Source organism: Hypanus sabinus, chromosome 17 (genome assembly GCF_030144855.1).
Source record: "Hypanus sabinus isolate sHypSab1 chromosome 17, sHypSab1.hap1, whole genome shotgun sequence".
NCBI classification, from domain to species: Eukaryota; Metazoa; Chordata; class Chondrichthyes; order Myliobatiformes; family Dasyatidae; genus Hypanus; species Hypanus sabinus.
This window is the reverse complement of record NC_082722.1, coordinates 10,738,638-10,750,871: the sequence shown is the minus strand read 5'-3', so window position 1 is coordinate 10,750,871 and position 12,234 is coordinate 10,738,638. Positions and strand designations below refer to the sequence as shown.

At 42.0% G+C, this 12,234-nt stretch overlaps 1 long non-coding RNA gene across 1 annotated transcript in view; it reads left to right on the top strand.

The window, feature by feature from the left end:
• Positions 1-2,025: 2,025 nt before the first annotated feature.
• The window catches only part of LOC132407138 (uncharacterized), a 44,369-nt gene continuing 34,160 nt past the window's right edge, over positions 2,026-12,234 (top strand). Inside the window, exons 1-2 of the long non-coding RNA XR_009516376.1 lie at positions 2,026-2,149; positions 3,811-3,969. This is a non-coding gene — a long non-coding RNA (uncharacterized LOC132407138). The remainder of the gene's footprint in view (positions 2,150-3,810; positions 3,970-12,234) is intronic.

The window sequence follows — 12,234 nt, the reverse complement described above, 5'->3', positions numbered from 1 at the left end:
CCATTATTAATGAGGAGGTTTCAGGGTACTTGGAGGCAAATGCTAAAATAGGCCAAGGTCAACACAGTTTCCTTAAGGGTAACCCTTGCTTCACAAATCTGTTGGAATTGTTTGAGACAGAATTAGTGGATGTTGTTTTACTTGGAGCTTCAGAAGGCCTTTAACAAGGTGCTGTACATGAGACCGCTGAACAAAATAAGAACCCATGGTATTATAGGGAAAATACTAGCATGGATAGAAGATTGGCTGACTGACAGGAGGCAAAGAGTGGGAATAAAGGGATACTTTTCTGGTTGGCTGCCAGTGACTAGTGGTATTACACAGGGGTTAGTGTTGGTTTGTTACTAGTGTTGGTTTATTATAAGTTAATAATTTAATGACAGTGGCCAAGTTTACACCCAATACAAAGATTGTTGGAGGAACAGGCAGTGTTGAAGAAGCAGAGAGTCTGCAGAAAGACTTAGACCAATTAGGAGAATGGGCAGAGAAGTGGCAGGTGGAATACAGTGTAGGAAAGAGTATGTTCACCGCACCCCAGTAGAAGGAATAAAGGCATATATTATTTTCTAAACAGGGTGCAAATTTAGAAATCAGAGGTGCAAAGGGACTTAGTTTGCACCTTTAAGTTCCTTAAAGGACTTAGGATTCTCTTAAGGATACCTTACAGGAAGAGTTGTGAGCAAAGAGGACAAATGCAATGTTAGCATTCATTTCAGGAGGACTAGAATATAAAAGCAAGAATATAGTGCTGAGGCTTCATAAGGCAGTGTTGAGGCCTTACTTGGAGTATTGTGAACAACATTGGGCCCCTATCTAAGAAAGCATGTGCTGACGTTGGAAATGGTCCAAAGCAGGTTCATGAGAATGATTCTGGGAATGAATGTATTACATATGAGGAATATTTGATGCTCTGAGACTGTACTCAGTGTAGTTTAGAAGAATCAGGGGAATGACATTGAAGCATACCAAATAATGAAAGGCCTAGATAGAATGGACAAGAAAAGGATGTTTCCAATAGTTGGAAGAGTCTGTGACCAGAGGGCACCGTCTCAGAATACAAGGAAGTCCCTTTACAACAGAGATGAGGAGGAATTCTTTAGTTAGAGGGCGATGAATCCGTGGAATTCATTGCCACAGATGGCTGTGGAGGCCAAGTCATTAGTTATGTTTAAAGTGGAGACTGGTAAGTTTTTGATTAGTAAGGGTGTTAAAGGTTACAGGGAGAAGGTAGGAGAATGGGTTTAAGAGAGAAGATAGATCAGCCACGATCAAATGGCAGAGCAGGTTAGATGGGCAAAAATGGACTGATTCTACTCCTATGCTTTATGGTCTTATCTATACAACAGTAGTGTTAAGGGTTCAATGTTCATCCCTGTTTGGCCTCAAGAAGGTGAACTATTTTTTTGGAATGACTCTGATCCCTGAGCTGTAGATAATGCTGCACAGTGTATTCAGTAGCTTTGACCCATCTTGATCAAGCGCTAGTGGTATTCTTTAAAATCAGATTTGTATGCACTAAAGAAAACTTGAAGGTAGAGGTAACTCAGGAGGAAATGCTGGCTTTCAATCTAGACATCTGAAGGTATGGACATTTCACATGGTTCTTGTGTTTTCCCAGTCTCATGAAGTCATATATTATTGTTCTTGAGCTTTCTCCTACAACCTAAAGACAAGTAGGTTGGTATGTCAACTGGATACTTCATGGCCTCAGGAAAGCAGCTTACACAATTACAGACCCCTCCCATCCCAGTCATTTTCTCTTCTCCCACCTCCGATCAGCCAAAAGCTTGAGAACATGCACCACCAGGTTCAAGCACAGCTTCTACCCATTGTTATAAGACTGTTGAATATTGCACTTCTAACACTGAAAATACCTGATCACTCAATCTACCAATATCTCAATCATTGTGTTACCTTATTTTCCTGCTGCACTGCAGTCTGTATTCTGCATTGAAAATTCAAAGTAAATTTATCATCAAAGTACATATACTTTGCCATATTCTACCTTGGGATTCATTTTCTTGCAGACATTCACAGTGGAACAAAGAAATACACAGAATCAATGAAAAACTATACACAAGCAACAACCAAAGTGCAAATGAAGACAAACTGTTCAAAGACAAGTAATAATAATAGTATTAATAAATAAGTAAGTAAATAATACTGAAAACATGAGTTGTAAAGTCCTTGAAAGTAAGTCCATAGGTTGCAAAATCAGTTCAGAGTTGATATTATCCACACTGGTTCTGGAGCCTGATGGTTGAAGGGTAATTCCGGAGCCTGATGGTTCCTGAACCGAGTGGTGTTGAACCCAACGCTCCTGTACCTCCTTCCTGATAGCAACAGTGAGAAGAGAGCATGGCCTGGATGGTGGGGTCCTTGACGATGGATGCTGCTTTCTTGTGGCAGCACCCCCTGTAGATGTGCTCAGTGCTGTTCAGGGGTTTCCTGTATTGAACTGGGCTGTATCCACTACTTTTTTTAGGCTTTTCCATTCTTGGGTATTGGTGTTTACATACCAGGCCGTGATGCAACCAGTTAATACACTCTCCACTGTACATATGTTTACTGCTGAATCCGTACAAACATCTAAAAAAGTAGAGAGACTGCTGTGCCTTCTTTGTAACAGCACTTATTGGCTGGTTCCATTAGAAAGAAAATATGATAGTTCCTTCTTTAATTATTTTTCTTTTAGTACTAGCTCAATGTGTGGAATGAAGTGTCTGGATGGCATGCTAACAAAGCTGATCACTGTAATTCGGATACAATAAGAAACAAATTGACAATTATTTTGACCCTAATGTGTATAAATGAGTGGTGAAAGGAGAGAATTAAAGTGAATACTATGGGATTATTGTAGATTTAGTAGAAATAGGCCTCCTCTACTGCCATGATGAGGCCAAACTCAGGTTGGAAGAGCAACATTTCATATACCGTCTGGGTAGTCTCCAGCCCCTTGGTATGAATATCGAATTCTCCAACTTCCAGTACTTCCCCGCCCCTCCCTTCCCCTATCACACTTTCACTCTGTCTCCTCTTCTAGCTGCCTATCACCTCTGTCATGATTTTGCCTTCTACTACCCATAGTGCTTTCCCTTACATTCCTTCTTCACCTCTTCTGCCTATCCCCTCCCCCAATCTTTCCTCTGATTGGTTTTTCACCTGCACCTTCCCCTTCCCCCCACCTTCTTTATAGGGCCCCTGCCCCCTCCTTCTTCAGTCCTGATGAAGGGTCTCATCCTGAAATGTTGACTGCTCCTTTCAACGAACGCTGAGTTCATCCAGCTTGTTTGTATGTGTTGACTTGTACATTCTTTCTGTAACCACGTGGGTTTCCTCTGTGTTCTCTGGTTTCCCGCCACATTCCGAGATACGGGTTAGTAAGCAAGTTAGTCACGTGGGTGTAATTGGGCTGGATACCGTGGAGTATCTCTGACTAAAAAGATAAAGAATCAGACTGCAGATGGAGAATGATGCTCCATGTTATTGCCAGTTGGATTTCATACGCAGCACTCTGCCCTATTCATTTGCATAGATCACTAGTTGGTGGCATCTCCAGGCTCACAAACTTTAGACAGGACAGATACGCAGGCAGGAATTCAAGCACAAAAGGGATATTACACTGGGGTGACATGTGGCTCATCTCTTTGATCTCAGGTTTTTGCTGTCATCCCTCTTGTAACCTGTGCTTACATTTAATTTTTTATATCTACCATCGGCATCTTGATATTATCACCTCAGTTCAATTCTTAACATCTCAAGTACAATGACAAGGTATTCTCTGATTATTAACCACACAGTACACTGCAGATGCTGGGGTCAAAGCAAATGGTACAACCAGCTGGAGGAACTCAGCAGGTCGGGCAGTATCTGTGGAAAAGAACAGTCAACATTTCGGGCCGAGACCATTCGTCAGGATCTGATTATTTCCTTCTGGGACCTGAGGGGCAACCTTTTCTACAAAGGCTGGTGAGTACAATATCTGAAAAATGCTGCTGAAGTTCAAAGTCAAAGTAAATGTATTATCAAGGTATGTATGTGTCACCATATACTACCCTGAGATTCATTTTCTTGCAGGCATTCACTGTAAAACAAAGTACAATAGAATCAATGAAAAATCACATATAGGTGGTGTACAAGAAGGGCCAGAGTCATCACTACTTCTTGAGGAGACTGAGGTCATTTGGGGTATGCAGGCTTCTTCTTCACATATACTATCAGTCTGTTGTCACCAGTACAATCATCTATGCAGTGGTGTGCTGAGGCAATGGCATCAACAAGAGTGATGCCAACAAGCTCAATAAACTGAGAAAGCCTGGCTCTGTTATAGGAGTCAAACTTGACACACTGGAGACTGTGGTAGAACAAAGGACCCTAAAGAAAATCCTGGCAATTCTGGACAATGTTTCTCACCCTCTGCGTGCCACCTTGGCTGTACAGAGAAGCACTTTCAGTGATAGACTAGACAACTGTCTAGTGCCGGTTCCGACATGGCCAAGTGCAAATTGAGAGACACTGAAGCAGGTCGATAGTTAACAGACATTAATGCGAACAGTGTTAAAGGGAAAAGAAAACAATGAACACTAGGCCAAACAGGGTTATTAACTAAAACTCTCAAATGGAAAACAAAGCCTACACTGTGGCTGAAATGAATAACTAAATACAAAACGAATAGTGCTAGTGTTCAGAGTCAGTTGATTCAACAGTCTAATTTCTCAGGCAAGGCCGAATGCAATCAGGCAGTAAAATATTGCTATGCCAAGTCTTGACAAACACTCTTGACAAACAAACTTGACAAACACCATGACGGAATGAATGGAGTTAAATACTATCACAATGAAATAATTAGCTGATACGTGCATATTCACAAGCGCAATTGCCATATCTGCTGTGCTGCCGAATCTGTGGTTGTGACACAACTGTGCTGTTGTGAAGAGCACTATATGAGGTAATTCTTACCCTCCACCATTAGGCTCTATAATGAGTTAACCTATAGCCAGGGAAGTGATGGCCCCCTCATGTTAGACTGTTATTAACTTCTGTTTACCACACTCTGCTATCAGGGGCACCCTGTGCAATACTACCATCACTTCTTATCTGAACAGTGTGAATGTGCTCTCATTTCTGTATAATATTACGGTAATTATTGCACTACTATCTTATCAGTGTGAACTTGGAAATCTTGTTAGTCTCGTAATCTTTCACTTGTAAATCTTGTAGATCTTATTTTCATTAACTTATGTTTTATTCTTTCTTACTTCTTTTCTAATATTTGTGTATCTGTGCACTTGTGATGCTATTGCGAAACTAATTTTCTTTTGCGATCAATAAAGTATCTATCTATAAAGACTGACAAACAATCAATGAGCAAAGGAAGACAATCTATGCAAATACACAAATAAATAAACAAATGAGTTGTAGGGTCCTTGAAAGTGAGCCCATAGATTGTGGAATCAGTTCAGTATTGAGGTGAGTGAAGTAATCCATAGTGGTTCATGAGCCTGATGGTTGAAAGGTAATGACTGTTGCTGAACCTGGTGATATGAGACCTAAGGCTTCTGTAACTGCTACCTTATGGCAGTAGCAAGAAGGGAGCATGGCTGGGATGGTGAGGGTTTTGATGATGAATGCTAGTTTCTTGTGGCAGCGTTCCTTGTAGATGTGCTTGGTGGTGGGGAGAGTTTTGCCTGTGATGGACTGGGCTGTATTCTCCAATTTTTGTAGGCTTTTCCATTCTCATGCACTGGTGTTTCCATACCAGGGCATGATGCAACCAGTCAGGATACTCTCCACTGTGAGTCTGTAGAAGTTCGTCAAAGTTTTTGACGATATATTGAATCTGTGCAAGCATTTCAGAAAGTGGAGGCCTTTTTTGTGATGGCACTTACATGCTGGTCTCAGGAAAGATCCGCTGATGTGATAACATCAAGGAATTTAAAGATATTGACTCTCTCAAACTCCCTTCCCTAATGAGGACTGGTTCTTGGACTTTCTCCTGTAGTCAATAAGCAGCTCTTTGGTTTTGCTAATGTTGAGTGACAGGCTGCTGTTGTGGCACCATTGAGCCAAATGTTTAATCTGACTTCTAAATGCCAATTTGTCACCACTTTGATTCAGCCAACAACAGTGTTGTCATCAGCATCCTTTAAATACAGCTTCAATGCCATATTTAAGTCATTACAGTCATTAAGTGTATTTCAGATTTCCCCCTTGCCCTCCCACTTTCAAATCTCTTACTATCTTTTCTTTCAGTTGGTCCTTACGAAGGGTCTCAGCCTGATACGTCTACTGTACTTCTTCCTATAGCTGGCCAGCTGCCTGGCCTGCTGCATTCTACCAGCATTTTGTGAGAGTAGGGGTTAAGCACACCTGTGCTGATGGAGATTGTGGAGGTGATGTTATCTAATCCAAACTGACTGGGGTCTGCAAGTGAGGAGATTGAGGATCCAATTGCACAGGGAGGTATTGAGGCCAGGGTCCTGGAGCTTACTGATTAGTTTTGAGGAGATGATACATTGAATGCTGAGCTATAGTTGATAAAGAGCATCTTGATGTATGCACCTTTGCTGTCCAGGAGGCTCTTAGACATCCATCTAACCATATAACAACTACAGCACAGAAACAGGCCATCTTGGCCCTTCTAGTCCGTGCCGAACACTTACTCTCACCTAGTCCCACTGACCTGCACTCAGCCCGTAACCCTCCATTCCCTTCCTGTCCATATACCTATCCAATTTTGCTTTAAATGACGATACCGAACCTGCCTTTACCACTTCTACGGGAAGCTTGTTCCACACAGCTACCACTCTCTGAGTAAAGAAATTCCCCCTCATGTTACCCTTAAACTTTTGCCCCCTAAGTCTCAACTCATGCCCTCTTGTTTGAATCTCTCCTACTCTCAATGGAAAAAGCCTATCCACTCTATCTATGCCCCTCATAATTTTAAATACCTCTATCAAGTCCCCCCTCAACCTTCTATGCTCCAAAGAATAAAGACCTAACTTATTCAGTCTTTCCCTGTAACTTAGGTGCTGAAACTCAGGTAACATTCTATTAAATCTTCTCTGTACTCTCTCTATTTTGTTGACATCTTTCCCATAATTCGGTGACCAGAACTGTACACAATACTCCAAATTTGGCCTTACCAATGCCTTCTACAATTTTAACATTACATCCCAACTCCTATACTCAATGCTCCGATTTATAAAGGCCAACATACCAAAAGCTTTTTTCACCACCCTATCCACATGAGATTCCACCTTCAGTGAACTATGCACCATTATTCCTAGATCACTCTGTTCTACTGCATTCTTCAATGCCCTACCTATTTTGATTATGAGAAAAATTATTACCAAAATGTAGCTCCTCACACTTATCAGCATTAAACTCCATCTGCCATCTTTCAGCCCACTCTTCCAACTGGCCTAAATCTTTCTGCAAACTTTGAAAACCTACTTCATTATCCACAACGCCACCTATCTTTGTATCATCTGCATACTCACTAATCCAATTTACCACCTCATCATCCAGATCATTAATGTATATGACAAACAACATCGGACCCAGTACAGATCCCTGAGGCGCACCACTAGTCACCGGCCTCCAACCTGACAAACAGTTATTCATCACTACTCTCTGGCATCTCCCATCCAGCCACTGTTGAAACCATTTTACTACTTCAATATTAATATATAACAATTGAACCTTCCTAACTAACCTTCCATGCGGAATCTTGTCAAAGGCCTTACTGAAGTCAGTATAAACAACATCCACTGTTTTACCCTCGTCAACTTTCCTCATAACCTCTTCAAAAAATTCAGTAAGATTTGTCAAACATGACCTTCCATGCAGAAATCCATGCTGACTATTCCTAATCAGACTCTGTCTATCCAGATAATTATATATACCATCTCTAAGAATACTTTCCAATAATTTACCCACTACTGATGTCAAACTTACTAATTGCTAGGTTTACTCTTAGAACCCTTTTTAAACAATGGAACCAATCCTCCGGCACCATCCCCCGTTTCTAATGACATTTGAAACATTTCTTTCAGAGCCCCTGCTATTTCTACACTAACCTCCCTCAAGGTCCTAGGGAATATCCTGTCAGGATCCGGAGATTTATCCACTTTTATATTCCTTAAAAGCACCAGTACTTCCTCCTCTTTAATTGTCATAGTTTCCATAACTTCCCTACTTGTTTCCTTACAAAATTCAAAATCCTTCTCCTTAGTGAATACCGAAGAAAAGAAATTGTTCAAAATCTCCCCCATCTCCTTCCGCTCCACACATAGCTGTCCACTCTGATTCTCTAAGGGACCAATTTTATCCCTCACTATCCTTTTGCTATTAATATAACTGGAGAAACACTTTGGATTTATTTTCACCTTACTTGCCAAAGCAACCTCGTATCTTCTTTTAGGTTTTCTAATTTCTTTCTTAAGATTCTTCTTACACTCTATATATTCCTCGAGCACCTCATTTACTCCACGCTGTCTATATTTATTGTAGATATATCTTTTTTTCCTAACCAAGTTTCCAATATCACTTGAAAACCATGGCTCTCTCAAAATTTTAACCTTTCCTTTCAACCTAACAGGAACATAAAGATTCTGTACCCTCAAAATTTCACCTTTAAATGACCTCCATTTCTCTATTACATCCTTCCCATAAAACAAATTGTCCCAATCCACTCCTTCTAAATCCTTTCGCATCTCCTCAAAGTTAGCCTTTCTCCAATCAAAAATCTCAACCCTGGGTCCAGTCCTATCCTTCTCCATAATTATATTGAAACTAATGGTATTGTGATCACTGGACCCGAAGTGCTCCCCAACACATACTTCCGTCACCTGACCTATTTCATTCCCTAACAGAAGATTCAACACTGCCCCTTCTCTAGTTGGTACCTCTATGTATTGCTGCAAAAAACTATCCTGCACACATTTTACAAACTCCAAACCATCCAGCCCTTTTACAGTATGGGCTTCCCAGTCTATGTGTGGAAAGATGTTTCAGATGTTTCAGAATTGAGTGAAGAACCAATGAGATGGCATCTGCAGTGGACCATCATTCTGAAATGGTAATCATCAAAATGTTCCATATGCCAAAGACCAATGTCTTCATAGCATTGAACAATAGACAACAAGTCTGTCAAACCCAAATAATCCAGAAACCAGCAGCCATGGCTTCTGTGGACTTGGAACCCAGAGCACCTTACTCGAGGGACAAGTTAATTACATCCACTTTTCTCTGCTTTGTAGAAAAAGAAAAACAATCAATGACTAATTGACCTGTTAGTGTTGGGGATCTAGAAAGAAATGAGGTGATTGCTTGATGGTATGAGAGAGGCTGAGGTGAATCTTCCTACTGAAAGTGGAACATAGGAAATTGTTTCCAGAAAATGATAGGCCATTAATTAGAGCATCACAGATTTAAGGCAGAGGGGTAACAGGGGTAGATGTGGATGTATTCAGACACACGACAGGAGCTATAGAATTTAAATCTGAATAATTAACAGACTGTTGATAATTTCAGGAATGATGATAAAGATACGGAATCCTCACTGCTCTGGAGTGAGCTTTTGTCTCTGGATCGATAGTCCATGATCATAGATAGAATTAGCATCAGAATCAGAATCAGGTTTATTATCAGTGACATTTGTTATGCAATTTATTGTTTTGCGGCAGCAGCAGAGAATGATACCTGATACTTTGAGGAGGATTAATGGCACCTAACAGCGACACCTTTGCTTGGATCTTCGGAAACAACTCTAGTTCCATCTTTAGTATCTCTATTTTTCCCTTTCAGTATTCTTTTGAAGACCCTGATCTCGAGTTGCACACTGACTATGGTTCTTTGCGGGAATGGAACCTGCTCTCGGAGTTTCATGAATGGCCATTGTTTAGCACGTCAAGGGCTCGTTCTAAGAGCTTCCCTTGCCTTCAGAGGACTGGGATACTGTAGCTCTGGAGACGGGGGGGACTGGAGGTCAGTGCCTCTGCAGGTGATTGGTGTGTCGTCGATGGAGTCAAAAGATCTATGGCTGTGTGCCCAGAGACTCGAGATATTTGGGCACATAGCTCAGAAAAAGCGATGCAATGGACTTTTAACATCGTAAACCAGCGAGTTGGTTGTTATGTCTCCCCTCTTGCTGTGAAACGGAGACATCTCTTTCTCTGTTATGAGGGAGAGAGAGAGAGAGAGAGAGAGAGAGAGAGAGAGAGAGAGAGAGAGAGAGAGAGAGAGAGAGAGAGAGAGAGAGAGAGAGAGAGAGTGAGAGAGAGAGAGAGAGAGAGTCTGTGGTATGTCAAGTACTGGGTGAACAAGTAGTCTTTGGAGCAACTGCAAGTCTGTATCTTTGCTGTTGCTTTGTTCACGCTTGAGTGCTCGGTGGTGGCTGCTGATACTGTATTTTGCCGGTGGGGGTAGGGGGAATTGTTGTTTGCTGCCATTTATGCGCAGGTGAGAGGGAAGCTGGGGGGGACTTTGGAGTTCTAACATTTAACTGTCATTCATTCTTTGGGGCACTCCTCTGTTTTTGTGGTTGGTTGCGAAGCAAAAGCATTTCAGGATGTATATTGTATACATTTCTCTGACATTAGAAACACGGAAACACAGAAAACCTACAGCGCAATACAGCCCCTTCGGCCCACAAAGCTGTGCCGAACATATCCTTACCTGAGAAATTACCTAGGGGTACCCATAGGCCTCTATTTTTCTAAGCTCCATGCAACTATCTGGGAGTCTCTGACATTAACTGTACCTTTGAAACTTTGAAGGATAAAGAATTACTAAGTAACAATAAGAAATATAAAAAATAATTAAGTAGTGAAAAAAGGGAGCAAAAGTGAGCTAATGTTCATAGATTTATAGTCCTTATCTAAATCTGATGGCAGAAGGGAAGAAGCTGGTCCTAAAAAGTTGGGTGTGTGTCTTCAGTCTCCTGTATCTCCTCTGATGTAGTAATGAGAAGAGGACATGTTCTGGGATGTTCTGGGATGGATGTCACCTACTCAACCCTCATCGAGAGGCAGCAGTGGAAAGGACGAGCAGCCTCCAGATCCTGGATGCCAACATCTCAGAGGCTCTATTCTATGGTCAGTACCCAGAAGCAAACTTGAAGAAGGCGAGTCAGTGTCTATACTTAGACGCTTAAGGTGATTTAGCATGTCCTCCACAGATGGACAGTGGAAAGCAGACTGATCTGATGCATCATGGCCTGGTATGTAAAGTCCAATTTAGATGACTACAAGAGGCTACCAGGAGTGGCAGGCTCAGCCAGTCCCGCCATGGGTACGGGTCTCCCCGCAAATGAGGGCATCAAGAGGTGATATTTCAAAGATACATTTAATGTCAGAGAAATGTATACAATATACATCCTGAAATGCTTTTTCTTCACCCAGCATTCAACATACCACAGGCTCTCTCTCTCTCCCTAATAAGGAAGAAAGGTGTGTCTCTGTTTCACAGCGAGCGGGGAGACTCAACGATCAACTCGCTGGTTTACAATGTTAAAAGTCTGTTGTGCCGCTTTTTCCGAGCTCTGTGCCCCAAAATCTCAGGTCTCTGGCATACAGCCGTAGATCTTCTGTCTCCCACAACACACCGGTCTTCCGCTCGGACACCAACTTCTGATTCAGCCCCCCCCCCCCCCACCATCTCCAGAGCCACGGAAACTCAGTCCTCCAAAGGAAAATGGAGCTCCTAGGCCAAGCCCTTGGCATGCTGAACGACAGCCAGTTGTGAAACCCTGAGAGCGGGCCCCATTCCCCCAAAGAACTGAAGTCAGCGTGTAACTCCAGGTTAGGGTCTTCAAAAGAACCCTGAAAGGGAAAAATAGAAACATTAAAGATGGAAATAGCACTGTTTCCAAAGATGCAAGCAAAGGAGTCACTCTTAGGTGCTGTTAACCCTCCTAAGCTCTGCCTTCTTTCTGTGACAGGGAGATGACATCCATCAGTAAATATCTCCATCATCCAGGCCCATATCCTCTTCTCCATGCTGTCATCAGGCAGGAGGCCCAGGAGTCTGAAGACCCACACCTCAAGGTTCTTCCCCACTGCAATCAGCTCTTGATCTGATTGGAAATAGCTATACACAACTTTAGACTATGGTTCTTTTACTCTCCCTCCCTCAACTTGCACTAGTGTTGTTAGGTTTGAGGTGGAGGCAGATTTAAATCCTCAGTCTGGCTTTGGTAGATATGAGGAGGTTGGAGTTGATAGTTGGTGA